The 14,565-nt window shown below is 41.8% G+C and overlaps 1 long non-coding RNA gene across 1 annotated transcript; it reads right to left on the bottom strand.

Moving 5' to 3' along the window:
• Positions 1 to 799: 799 nt before the first annotated feature.
• LOC117812304 lies at positions 800 to 11,514 on the bottom strand. The gene is made up of 2 exons (XR_004631186.1): positions 11,437 to 11,514; positions 800 to 1,776 (listed from the first exon to the last, which is right to left on the bottom strand). It is a non-coding gene; the product is annotated as an uncharacterized LOC117812304 (long non-coding RNA).
• Positions 11,515 to 14,565: the final 3,051 nt, after the last annotated feature.

Below are 14,565 nucleotides of genomic sequence, written 5' to 3'. Positions count from 1 at the left end.
CAACTCAGGGAAACAGATTACATTTCAGTGGACTTCTGTTGACAATCACAGCGAAGCACAAATGTGGACTTTCATGAAAACAGTCACCACAAAGCTCCAGTAAGACTGACGGAACAATCACAGCCATAACCCATCATCTTCCTCATGGCGTCTCATGTACAGACTTATGATTGAATTAAGTTACGCTTACTGTTGGAGGTGTGTCAGTGACGTGTACATGAGTGTGTGAAATGAGTCAACATCTGTCGGTCCTTTGGGGTAGTGACGTGTGAGTGATGTGGGAAAAGTTATTCAGATTGAATCTGGGACTCTGTCAACGCAACCAGCAACAGAGTTTTGTATTCTTTTTTGGTTTTAAATTTTGAATCAGATTGTCAAAGGTAGAGACTGTGATTAATTAGATGCATGGATAAAACATCATCCTGCAGTAGTATGAAAACAAGTATGAGAGAGGACATGGTCAGTCCTGCACTTTGCATATCCTGCATCAGTCAGATCCTTACTGCAGACTATAACTCTGTGTGGACTGGAGCTCATTCTTCCACTGAACATAAACCGCAAAGCCATTACATTTTCTCCAGAACATATTAGCAGAAACCATTTAGGAGTGCAAATGCACAAATGTAATTTGTTTGAGACGGGTTGCAATTCAACATAATCCTCCCCTGCCAAATTTGTAGCACCATTAGAGATTTATTTTTTGTGTTCGTTTTTCTATGAACAAAACCGACTCAAGCCAACATTGGCTGCACCGAATCCAATAAAACATTTGAGCCCAAGACAAACAAGGAGACACGTCTTTACTTTCCACAGTTTCATTTAGTTTGGATACAACCTTTGGATCTCCTCTGCGATCAGAGATACAGTGTTTGTAAGGACAGACCCAGCAGTGATCAGAGAAAAGTTAAAAACAGAAGTTGAAGAGAGAAACCAGCAAGGTGTAAAGTCAGTGCAGGAGCTGTCTGCTGCTTGCAAACACCCGTCTGGATTCATGCGTAAAAGTTAATTTGTGTCTGTGTATCTCAGTGTGAGGCACCGGAGACGTGTTGAACTCACGCTCCGGTGGTAAAGCGCGTCTCTGCTCGCCTCCCAGAGAGCAGTTTGGTTGATCTGCTTTTTCGTGCATCGGCCTAGCATTAACACCTTGAATTAATGCATTTTTAGTTTGTAGAATCTGACTGCTGTATGATTACCCTGGGCACATGTTATTGTCAGGTGTAAAGAATGTCAAAACACAGATTTATAAACCGATGAAAACACACTAGCATTCAGCAACCAGCCAGCCTGTCAGCCGTCTCTGCCAGCACGGCGTTTGCTTTAAAGGCCTTGTCACCAGCAGATGGTTTTCAGGCCAGGGAACATTTATCATTAGCCAGTAGCGGTTGAGGAGGTTCATATCCAGAGCTGGATCCAACCCTTTGCAGTGGGGGACGGGTTCAGGGGGAAGAGGAAGACCCCGGAGGAGGCGTTAATCGAATTTCTCACTGTCCAGCACTCAAGCGCATCCCCGCTGTGAGAGATTATGCCCTGCACACTCGCATTGCCTGCCAAAAACTCTGTTTATCAGCTCACCGAGGCAATTTCAATTGAACCTTCAAAAGCCCCAGCACCGGCGGCGGCAGCAGCAACAGCAGGATGGCACGCTGGATCTTATCCATTGAGGTGTCTTAATCTTGTCAGGAGACGTGCACCCCAGGTCGGTCAGATCTCCATGTTTTCCGCCTCTTTCCTCCGTGGCTGTGTGTGTCAGGTCGAGGAGGGGTCAATGAAGTGATGCTGGAGAGGTAGAGTGGAAACAAAGACGGGTGAAACGAGGATACTCAGAGAGAGTGGGAAAAAAGGAGAAATCAAGAAATAGAGAGAGCTTCACCGTCGATAAGGCATCACACCTGCTGATCTGCAAAATCCAATAACAGGGCAATAACAGAGAGAAAGCACATAAAGTGCTTGGGTTTGTTTCAGGTGGTAGTGAGGCAATAACATACCATAAAAGAGGGCCAGTTTGAGTAATAGAGGGATGGTTTTAAAGGCTTATAGGGCACCTAAGCTGTTTACAGGCATGGAACGTGCTTTGCATAAGCTTACAGATCTGGGTGTTGTCTCCATATCTCCACTAACCTTGTTATTGTCTTGTATGATCTGACATATAGCAGAAGCAGCTTGTGATTGAATAAAAGGGGCCCTAGAATTGAACCCTGAGGGACTCCCTCTAGGTTTATGGGCATCTGTGGAAAGAAGCCTCTGCTCAGACTTTGATAACTCTGGAAAATTATGACAATTTGTATCCTTTTGTTGCAGTTCAAAGGTTAACATCATAAACACCTAATTCATTTTCAGGATTGTGCATATTCCACCCCAGCATTGTGTTAGCCTGCTGCAACTTTACTGACAGGCAAGGCTTCTTTGTGGGGCCATGTCTTTGTTATTCACAGTGTCTTATGTCGTCATAACATGTCTTTTATCTTGGGCTTTAAGACTTTCTCTTAATAAATAAGATGTAAACAAAGCCTACTGTGTTTGTTGCGACACAACTTTTAAGTTTTCTTTTTTTCAACGTTTTACATCAAAACTATCCAATTTTTGCACCAATTGTTCAGATTTGGATCAACCCCAGGTCCGGGTTATATAAAGCTGAAATACTTTATAAAATAAATAATCCTTCAAGTTGTTTTAAATTCTTTATACTCCATAAACAGAAAGGGGACAAGGTTTAGAAACAGTCATACTCAGTAAGCTGAAACAAAAAGGAAACCGCCTTCAGCCTTTCAGCAGCCATAAAGTGATTCGTGCTGGACGGTTTCACACTTTCCAAGACTAGAAAACAAAACTTACTCATCTGAGTGTTGGAAATGCATCATGGGAAGGGCAGGGGATCAGGAAAACTAGGTGTAGAGATGAGTAAAGTTAAAGAAAACAAAGCCTTTGTATCCTAACATTGAGACTAGAAGCAATGATTCACTAATGCTGGCCTGTTAATGAAGGGGTTTGTGTGCCTCTGGACTCAAAGGCATATTGGTAGTGGAGGCGTATTGAATCACCGCGACCCACAAGGTTAACTCTTTGGCGAGAGAGAGGAGAGCAGCGTGCCCAGAGGCTATCGATTCACAATCACTCATCCGCTTGGCCTTTCTTATCTTCAACTCCGACACCAGCTCAAGTATGCATTTGATTTTTCTGTCCCTCTCTGCGCTTCACTCACTGTCTTTTTTTCCTCCTCTGTTTTAAGCTCCAGGCAGTTTTACACAGCTTTTTTAAAAAGTCATTTAATAACCTGGCCTGTTTGGACGTCAGATAAAGAACGCTCTGTTCATCATCACTTTGTATTGTACTGCTTCTCCATAATGCTACATGGCACCCGTCTTTCTCTGCATCCACCCAGACAATTCTGGCTGTTCATCTGGGTAAGAGTAAGCAGCTTAACTCCACATTCACTCCCATTCTTCAATCTGAACGGGTGATAATTGCCGGGCGGAAGGTGTCCCGGCTTGATGCAATAGGTGTTAATCCGTTCACCATCCCAGATGACGCAAGGACAAAGTAACGTGTGTGGGGTTTGATCTACAGCGCTTTGTTCGATACTTCAATGTTCACAACACAAACACACACACAAACACACACACACACACACGAGCAAAGCCCTGGTGGGTGTTCTCTCCCTTTTTTTTTGTTTCTTTCAACCCTCAGGCCATCTTTCCTCATGGTCAACCTCTTTCATTGTTTTATTTTGATCTAGTTCCCCTTCAGCAATCTGATCAAGTTTGACTGCACAGTCATAACAAATGCTGCTATTTTCTCTTATTTCATTTCTTTGACTTCAGTCACTGTACTACGAGGGTGAAATCCATCCACCTTAGAAAAAAAAAATCCTCAGAATTATGAGAACGTTTTCATGAAAACAGAAATCTGCTCTGATTTTCTGAATAAACGAGACACAGCGTCTCAGTTTTCCTCCACGGGGAACCGGTATTTTCTGCAACTGCCTATTTGTCTCTTCAGTCACCATGTTGGCAAAATGAATGCATTTCAGATGCATAATCTCATATCCATGAAACATGCCGTATCGGCTCAACTGATCCCGGATGCAGCATCCAGCAGATCAGTGCGAGCTTTACATCCAACCAGCTGCAGAGTCCGATTGTGCCTGTGCAATCAACAAACTAATAACAACAGCATCTACGTTACTTCAAGATACAAGTATCCCTCCATGTCTCAGACTGCACCAGAATAATGATGGAACCCTAACACATGCTTAAATGAGAGTCTCCACTGGGCTTTTTAGGAACCAATATGTTGATAATTCACAAATACAGATCAGATTTTTATTTTATTTCAGAAAAAAAGATCACGTATTTCAGAGATAATTTTCACCTAACTCAAAAAACGGCGGATTTTTTCTTCAAATGAATGCAACATGCTCACATACTGTTCAACCAGTTTGATTTGCATTCACAACACAGCTGATTCAAACTGCACACTGAAGACACAAACAACTCATAGCGCCCCACATAGTCCATGAAAATAATTGAAATGTTCAAATATTTATTTAAAAAATGAGCTAAAACAATCAAAATAAAATCCAACTAAGATAAAATGAAAAGGTTTACCATTAAAGAAACTTAAAAAAAAAAAAAAAAGATTATTATGGCACTAACACTGCAGATTATGGAGCACTCATTGGTCGCTTGGCCCCCGAATGCATCAAAGAACATTTTTAAAATTGCAGCGGGTAAAAACTTAAATCATAAGCACATAGATGCAAACATTTTGACTTTAGATATGAAAGTGCCAAAATTTGGTTGCATTTGAGATCATAAGTATTCAATTAAAAACATTCTCACAGTGATTGAGTCTGACTCGAGGTACATCCATCTGATATCTCCCAAAAACCACTCAATAAAACAAACTTCAGCTAATAAAGAGGTCAGAAATACATATCTGTTATGAGATCATTTGCATCACATGCAGCAGCAGTTTGAAATCAGTTGTCATCATATAATCCAAGTAAGCAACATTTCCTGCAGGATGGAAGAATAAAGGCCAATCAGAGTCGTTGCAGTTGTTGCCTCCAACTGTGCCGAACAAGAAAGTGTGATAATCACTGGAAGAAGGCTGGAGGCAAGCCGGATACCTGCATCTATCTGCTATACTCTGTTCAGTTCTTCATGTTATAGGAAAATGTTGAATAAATATTGGTTAATCTGAACAAAAGGCAACATCAGTGAGTCGAAGTGTTTCACCCAAGTGTCAAACTGGCTTTTTAGTCCCTCAGAGTGAGAACTGTGTGGTCCATTGACCTGAAAAATAGATCTCATAGATGGAGGATTTCATTCCATTGTCATCAGCAGATGGACCATATGTTTACAAAACTGCATAAATAAAATGTGGCATTGTTAAAGGGTTTGCTTTGATTGATATCTGCAGACAATCACCACCTAAAACCACATCTGCCCTCACCTTTACAGAACTGTATAGATACTTTCACCTCATCACCGAGGCTGCTGCTGCTGCAAAAAACTCAGACTGACTGTAAAGGATCTGTTCAGCAGCAAACAGCAGTCAGAGATTGTTAGCTGAGAGACATAGCTGAACATTGAACAGATGACCACAGAAAAACAGATTTGGATAAGAGTGGAAACTTCCAGGGGGCCACAAACATTGCTGACTTGCTGAGTAAAGTATTATGAATTATTGATGCCACAATGTTTCTTGATACCTGCTGGAAAATTCAATAAGCAATGCAAACAAGCTCCTTATCAGAGTGAAAGTGAAGACATCTCTTGGTTTCTCAGTCCCTCCAGGATTTCAAAGTTTTTTTTTGTGATTGTTGCTGCTCAAAAAGCATGATTTTGCAACAACTTTTTGAAAAAATTGTGGTGAATGTTGCGATATCTTTTTCTTTTTTCCCCCAATAACATCTCAGGGGCAAGTAAATACACTAAATTACAATTGTTTTTAGAAAACATTCTTGATCTGACCACTGTGACTGTATTTTGATTCTCCTGATTCACAGAAAAATGCAATGACAGGGCTGTATTGCATATTTACGACAGTCCTTGAATGCACCTGCAGTGACAGGTGCACTGGACAGCCAGTTCACGGCACTCTGAAATGCATCTGCATCTTTCAACAAGGAGTTGATCAAAACTTACTAAATGTGTCTGATGTATCACCAAACTGGATTAAATCAAGCTGTAGACGCAGAGCTTTTCACGGTAATGGCGGAGACGTCAAACATCAAAAATTAAACAGACGTCCCCTGGTTGTGTCTTTGTCACTAACGCACACCGGGGAGAAAAATCCTCAATGAAGATGAGACAGATGCATGGAGGCGGGGAGAGCTGGTTCATAAAGCACACCTGCTGCAGGTAGCTGACCGAGCGAACACTGAGCCCCTCAAATAATAACTCTAGTTTCTATAAATAACAACGTTGTCATCGTCACTTGTCCTGCCTGCTGTCCTCGCTTTTCACCTGTTCTCCGTGTGTGTTTTGCTGATGAAAAGTGCCGATCAAGTGAGGACTTACGTTTCTGTTCCAAGGAAGTGAAATTAGTGATGAAACCAATAACGTACAGGGGCTGAGATTAAGGTAATTGGTCAAATATGCAGGAAAGTTGCGTTGATTGTATAAAATTGCAAGGCCGTGCAAAAATCATGCTGATTGGTTGAATTTGCGTTGAAAGTTGCGATGGCGAAATCGCAACTTCCTGGAGGGATCGGTTTCTGCTGCTCATGCTCACTCTGTAATAAATCAGTGTGGCCTTAAGATGCAACATTATCTGAGTTTTAGGTAAGAAAAAAAGGAAACACATTTATCAGTGCTGTCTTTTTGAAAAGTGTAGATATGCTCAATCATTAAATTTTAATCTCATTACTTCTTTTATTCACTGGGTGAATAATTTCAGAGGCATTCACTGTTTTCGAGTGCTTCCAGTGTCAAGGCCTCTGCTCTTTACCTCATCAAGTGGCTCATTCAGCAAGAATGATGATTTACATTTACAAGTCTTACTTTTGTTATCCTTAAATATTCTATGATCTATTAAAGATTTCATTTTGAAGTGTTTAGCTGCTCTTATGGCTCTCTCTCGACTTTCATGCTCTTACTTGATAAGCTCAATTACATTTGATTTTGCCATCATCTCTCCACTTGCAGCTGTTCGACACCCATAGATGTGATGCTTCCTTGCTTGAGCATCAGCGGTAGCATAACGACCGAGCCAAAACAAACCAAAACAGTGGTGTAGATCAAGCAGGTGTCAGGCAGAGTCATCACAAACACAAGCAAAGGCTGCTCGAGCGGTGTGCCCTTTCAAAAGCACACTGATTAGATTTAAAAACCTGCAGTTAGACCTTCCAATTAAGCCACATTTGTTCAGTGTGTAAGGCTTAACTGAGTTGTTTGACTTAACAGTGTCTACTGAATGACTGCACTATAAAGTTTGCCTAATTAAAGCAACCACTTAACCACAGGAGCGCTGCAAAAAAACACAAACCCACTGCTCCTAATCGGGCACACTCACTCGTCTGAAAAGCCTGCTCTTTGTGTAGCATCAGCCATATTGTCACTTTCTTGAATGTAGCTCAGAGTGCATTAGCTCATGCAGCTTTTATGAGCCTAAACTGCTCCATTGGGAGAACTTTCTGAAGGAGAGACACCTGTCCAAGGCTGCAGAGTACAGCAGAAACCAGACAATGGACACATGGCGCCAGGGCTGTTTCTGACCACTTCTGCGCCCTGGGCTAGATTCCCACAGCCCCCCCACCAGCCCCAACCCCCAAAACATAATGCACATTTGGCATTACGTGTCCGTTTAAATGCCAACTACCCAGGGCTATTGCTAACATTGAGGATGTTAAGGTCATGTCTGTAATGTTTTGTCTGGAATTTTGGAGGTTTCACCAACCTGAGGGGACTTCACTGCTACGTTAGTTTATAATATTCACGTTAATACAAACTATTTAATAAGTGAGAACACATAGTTCCAGGTCATGCCAATGAAGTGTTTTTTCAAGTCAAGTCTTTCATTAGTTTTGTTCTTCATGCCAGGCAGCATAATGAATAAATAGAACATGATTACAAACAACACAGCAGCTGCTTCTGTGTGCATTACGTTTTCAGTTAAATTGACATCTGAGTCTCTGACCACCATTTTCAACAACAACGAAAAATACTCATGGTCACTCAGTCATTTTAAATATGCATTTTTTTCTGGGCCATTAGAAAAGGATGCAGATTATTCAGTTAATGCATCCAAGTTGTTGTTGAAGGCTGACATCAACTCTGATCTTGATTATTTTATTTTGTAGTGACTTCCTTTATTGTCCAGCTACAGCATATGCAAAATACTTAAAGCTGATTGGTCAAAACCCCTCGCAATGACAATTGATTGACAACCTGAAGCATATGTCACACGTTTCAGATCAATCCATTGCAAAAATCACATCAAGTGCACTGTTCATGACTTCACCTCTTCCTGTTGACACTGTGACAAAAGTTACTTTCTGATACCAGCAATAGACAATGTGGAGGATAATTTAAATATTACTCTCAATGTATTTGGAAAGCACAAACTTTAGATTAGGGGTTAATGGTTGATCATGTTGATTTTATTACTTGTTTTTAAAGCCGTATATGGTCAAGCACCACCATATATTTGTGACCTCTATACTCCTTATGCTCTCAATCATTGTTTAAGATCCTCTGGCAGAATCATTTTTTATGTTCCTGAATCTCAACTTGTAACCAAAGGGGATCGGGCCTTTGCTGACCGGGCCCCTAAGCTTTGGAACTCCTTGCCAGATGATCTTAGGTTAGCTGAGTCTGTGTCCTCTTTTCAATCCTCACTAAAAACGTTCTTTTTTTGAAAGGCTTTCTCTGAACTGGTGTGCCATTTATACTGCATTTGTTTATTTCCTGGTTATTTTAACTTCATGATATCACCATTTTATCAGCTTGTTTTAGCCTTGTTTCTTAATGTGTGTCTGTATGGCACCTCTTAACTCTGGTTTTGAAAGGTGCATTACAAAAAACTGTATTATTATTATTATTAGGGCCCGAGCACCGCTGGTGGCGAAGGCCCTATTGTAACCCTAAGGGTTATTATTATAGGAGATTGCAGTTTTGGACCCCTGAACGTTAATGAAAGCGCGGATATTTTTGCACACTCATCGGGCCTGGTGAAAATTGCAAGTTATTATAGGTCTCGCAAAAAAAATGTCTGTAGCGCCCCCTAGAGGTAAAAATAACACCCTACGCATCGAGTTTTTTGAGCTACATGCATGAAAAAGCTTTGAACATGAAAAAATGGGCCAATATGGGTCCGTGCAAGGGTGTGTACTTTTGCTTATTTCTCCTAGAGCTTTTCTCCGATTCAGTCCAAACTAGGCACATTCTATAGTAAACCCATTGACGATTAATACAAAGTAAAGGCATTTGCACCACCTAAGCCAGTATATGCTCTCAGATCTAGCTTTCGCATCGTGTGGTGGCAAATATCAGGCGGCTCGCGTAGGCGGCGGCCGCGGGTGTGTGAGGGCCCGTTCATCGCCGCTTGCGGCTTTAATTATCATTATTATTATTATTATTAGTAGTAGTAGTAGTAGAGGTAGTAGTAGTAGTAGTAGTAGTAGTATCAGTCACTATCAGAGAAATGATAGGAAGAGGAAAACCAAAATTAGCAAGAAATGTTAAAACACATGACGCTGACGGAAAAAAGTCAACCAAATTGAAGAAAACAGACAAAATGTAATCAAATGGCACCAGGGTATGGGTAATATGCATGATACTGTATAGTTAGCAGACATTTATCTGAGCTGCAGGTGTTACTACAGTTCAGGGTGTTTGAGATTAACAAAAGATCATCACAGAGGAAACACATCCATTAAATATAGTCAGTGATGCAGATTTAAATGAAGCTGAAGCATGTTACAGATGCAATGTGGAGTAAGGGATAACCTTAGAGGACAGGGGTGTTTCTTTGGTATTAAAACGCATGTGTTTAATACGTGATGGTTTCATGTTTAAGTCTGAAATATATAATATCTGCAAAGTTCAAAATAACAGAATAACATGAGGCATACAACTGTGCTCATTTTATCAGACACTGTTAGTCAACATGTTGTCATATCTGTGACTGCGTGACTGCTGGTCCTCGGTGACATTGCATTGTTTGCCCAATTCCCAAAAACCGCCCAGAGTGCAAACAATATCCACACTGCATCCAAAAAGAGGGCAAGCAGCGCTACGGGCCACATGAGCGTGAGGGTGCAGCCTTGACAACATGTCAGTGCGCCCAATGCATTGACATTTTGCATGTGCTGTAGCTGGACAATAAAAAAAGCCTTTAGGAGGAACATGTATCTGTGAATATTGAAATGTCACATGAGAAGACAGTGAGTTATTAAGTGAAAAAGGCCATTTTAGAGAAAGCACGAACGAGCAGCAGATGCCTTTTGTCCTCTCAGATCCTGCACAGCCACATCTGTTATGGATTGTTTCGTACGCACTGACCTTCAAGCCTACTTAGAAAAGGGAAGAAAAAAGATAAAACGTCTCATCTCTCTTTCCTCACGCAGATTTTTTCCTTTCGTTTTTATCCTGAGAAGGTGATGCCGACAAATCACCTCTGCCATCCTACTCCAATCAGCTGGAACATTACTAAAGATCACCCACAGGCTCTGCTCTGAATACTTAGAAAGAGAAGAGTTGCCTTCTGGTTTGAAGCTGGGAGGAGTTTTTAACTGGTTTATGAAACAATTAGCAAGCAAACAAGACCACAAAGGACAAGATTTACCATTCCTGTGCTCTAGTTTGATGCCTGTAGATGCAGTGAGGGGGTAGATGTCATAGAGGACAATATTTGTTAGACCAATGTCAGAAAATATTTTTGTCAGAAAAGACTTGTAAAATGAAAAAAACAGACATTTTTTTCTCAACAGGAGGCACCAAAATCAACTCAAACAGAAAATTACTCACAGGAGCTTTAAGTTCAGCAGCCCTTGGTGTATTTTTTCAGGTTGTTCTTTAAGTCAAAGCTGAAGCTAGTGACGATCTCACCCTGACTTTCCCAATTCAGACCTGACCTGTCCTTCTCCCTCCTGCCTAGAGAGGTCTAATGGTGCGTTCACACCAAACGCACCATCGCTCTATTCGCGCGAATGACTCGCTCAATTCGCGCGTCAAAATCACGTGTAAACGAGTGCCAAGACGCGAATATACGCGAGAGGGAGGGGGGCTCCCACGTCTAAGCTGTCTGTTGTCAACAAACAGAAGTTGAGGCTGGCTTGACTTTCGTTTCAGAAGTGGAGGCTGGCTTGACTGCAGTAACAAGGTTGAGCTCGCGGACATTGAATGGGGAAGCCGTTTATACTAAATGGGGCAGAGATAACTTCCTACTACAACAGCTGATAGCGGACAGACAAAGTTTTTCACAACTCACCACATAATCCTCCTCCCTCTTTGTCCTCACAGTGAGCTCCTGTTTATTTCTCATCCCATAAACACAGGTAGTGTCACAGAGTTTGGGGAAGCTGTATGATGATAGAATCAAAGTGTCCCATATCCAGATGAGGGAATCTCCGCTGGGCTCTCCGCTGGTCCATACGTCACACAACACACGTCCCGGGTGATCTGCACGCCGATTGGCTATTGCACCGCGATTCATTCGCTTGAGTTCAGATATTTCAACTCTCGCGAATCGTTCGCGCGAATGAATTCGCTTCATACGCGTGAATGAATTTGCGCTATATGCGCGAATGATGCACGCTATTCGTGTGAATGATGCGCGTCATTCGTGTCGCCCAATTTGCGCCATACGCGCCGCCAGACCAGTACTCGCGGCTACTCGCGTCTCTGCATTGACTTTACATGTACTTCATTCGCGCGAATGATTCTATTTGTGTTTGGTGTGAACGCACCATTAGTGTTAAAGCTGAAGCCAGTCTGATTCAGATCACCTGGGCCTTGTGCTTTGAGGGCCTAAAGGACCAACCCAGTGTTGCTCTCTCTCATCTCACCCCACACTTCGTCACATCCCACGAACACATTTACATCACTGATTTTACTAACACACTATATTTGCAGTTAATTATCTAGTTTTTTTTACCTTTTCATAATAAATAATTGTAATTTACCCTTAACTTTTGAATCCATCATGTATTTGTCATGACCCTTGAGCCTGGTTATGACCGGGGTCCTCAGTGGAGAAAGCAAATATGGGTGATAACTTTTCACTGGGTTCAAACCTCATCTTTTACTTCCTGTACATCTGCTTTGAGTGCATTGTGAACAAGTCTAAACCAGTACTTTTCAAGATTCATGGAGACATTTGCCGTCTGACTGCTTTCATTCATTGATTTCTTTGTTTACTATTGAGGCTTGAGAAATTAGGCTCAACACACACCATAGAGACAATTGAAGAAGTTTAATTTTCATTTTAAAATCCATCCATCCAGTTTGTTGGTTTTGTTCTAGACCCCTAAAAATGATTGAAAACACAGACTATAACCATACAACATACGCAGACTTAAACAATTCAATTTCAGACTCATAGTGAAATTGGGAACGGTAAAAGTAGGAAGATTGAATCAAATGGAAGAGTGAGATTCTCAAAGAGTTGTCTTGCCATTTTTCTCTAATGTCTCTGATAAAGTTTAGCTGTTCTTTTTTAATTATACAAGCTGCAGGAAATGATCCAGCTCCAACTTTTGTTCTAAAACTGAAGTGAGATTTAGAAAGAAGAAATAACACTTTTCACCTCTTAAGAATAAAAAAACCTAAATTAATAAGCAATAATCTGAACTGCTGCTAAATCAGTGCAGCTACTGCTTCTGTAAGCTTTCTTTTGCGTACTGTTGGACCCACCCGGTGCTTTTCTCATAAGTTTTGCTATAACTCTGCTTCAGGTGTCACATGAGACCCATAATAATAATGAACTTAGTGTTCCTGCTTTTTATTCTGTTAAGAAATAATGTTCTAGGCTCAATAATAGTCCAAGAAATTAAATATTTCTTTCTTTGATTCATCACATTTGTAGTTTTCATTTGGCAGAACATTTCTAAATCTGCCTTTTTAAAACTTTACCAGATGAAAAGTTATCCCTGGATTGTGACAAAATAACTACATGTAGCAAGCAGGAGTTATCGTTTGGATTACATCCCAACATGAAAAAGCCTTCTAGACACATACTGTAGCTTTAGATACATACAGATACCAGGGGGGAGGACTGCAACATGCCTGCAGCAGATGGTTACACCCACTTGGACCTGATGTGGGATTTAATGACCTTCACAGCATTGAAAAAACAATCTCCTACTGCTTTTAAAGAGACGAATACGATAAATCCCCCGGAGAAACAAAGAAACGAAAAAATAACCTGAGGGTGGGTGGGCGTAGGTGGCGGCGGCGGAGGAGGAGGAGATGGGTGGGGATGGAGGACATCGTCCATAGGGATGAGACAATGGAGCAGTTCATTGACAGATTCTGTCTTGTGTCCCAGCAGAGGTGTCAGCTTCATGGCATTGTGTTTAGCCCCCTGGCAGCATGACCTTGTCTCACTGAACAGTGGCTATTAATTAGCCGAGCATGTACGTGTGTGTGTGTGTGTGTGTGTGTGTGTGTGTGTGTGTGTGTGTGTGTGTGTGTGTGTGTGTGTGTGTGTGTGTGTGTGTGTGTGTGTGTGTGTGAGAGTGTGAGAGTGTGTGAGTGTGTGAGTGTGTGGATGTTGATGGGTAAAAGGTAGGTGGCTGCAGGGAGAGAGGGTGTGAGTGTCATTGGTTCGCAGTGAGTCTGCCTGCCTGGCTGGCTGGCTGTGTACGATCAATGAGCTGGAGGAAGGTGAGGAGGAAGGGCGGGAAGGGCGGATGGTGCTTTGGAGATGAGGCATGTCTGCCAGGGCATTTTCCATGACATTAAAGAGCTCTGTGAGCTATACGTTGCGTCCACGCTTCCCCTTCTCTCCTATCCTCCCTGTGCGGCATCACTTCCCTGTGTTTCTGCTTCACAGATGATGATGTGCCTTGTTGGGCTTCATAGCTCCTCTTACTATTTCTGTGTGTGTGCGTGTGTGTGTGCTCTCCAGTCTTTCTCTGCCCTTGGCCGAGACTCCAGAAAACATGAAGTCATGCTGGGCGGACTCCATGAGCAAGTGATTTCTCTCTGCTTTGCTCCGATCGACATCCAGCCAGCCACAAAAAGCCTGCCATCTCTTTGCTCTGCCCTCCTCCACCCCCTCCTCCTCTCTGGCTTTCATTCCCTTTCCAACTACCCTCACTCAAAACTCCTCCCTTTTCTCACTTTAACCTTCCTTTATCCTGATTCATAGCAGTAATCCCTTCTTCAGAACCTCACCTTTTCTCTGCCTGTCTTTTCTTTTCATTCCCTGTCGCCTTTTTTTGGTCTCCCTCTGTCCTTGTAAAACTGAAGCTTTCAACAGATTTCGACGAAAAATGCAATAAATTGAATTTAGCATGCTTATGAATTAATTATTTACTGTCAAAGGTTGGTTTGAAATTGCAAAAGTGCAAATCCAAGCTGAGAGTTGCATTAAGCATTAACAGAAATCATATGT

Source organism: Notolabrus celidotus, chromosome 1 (assembly GCF_009762535.1).
Source record: "Notolabrus celidotus isolate fNotCel1 chromosome 1, fNotCel1.pri, whole genome shotgun sequence".
NCBI lineage: Eukaryota > Metazoa > Chordata > Actinopteri > Labriformes > Labridae > Notolabrus > Notolabrus celidotus.
Note: the sequence above shows the minus strand (reverse complement) of the source record. Positions and strands in the feature narration are given on the sequence as shown.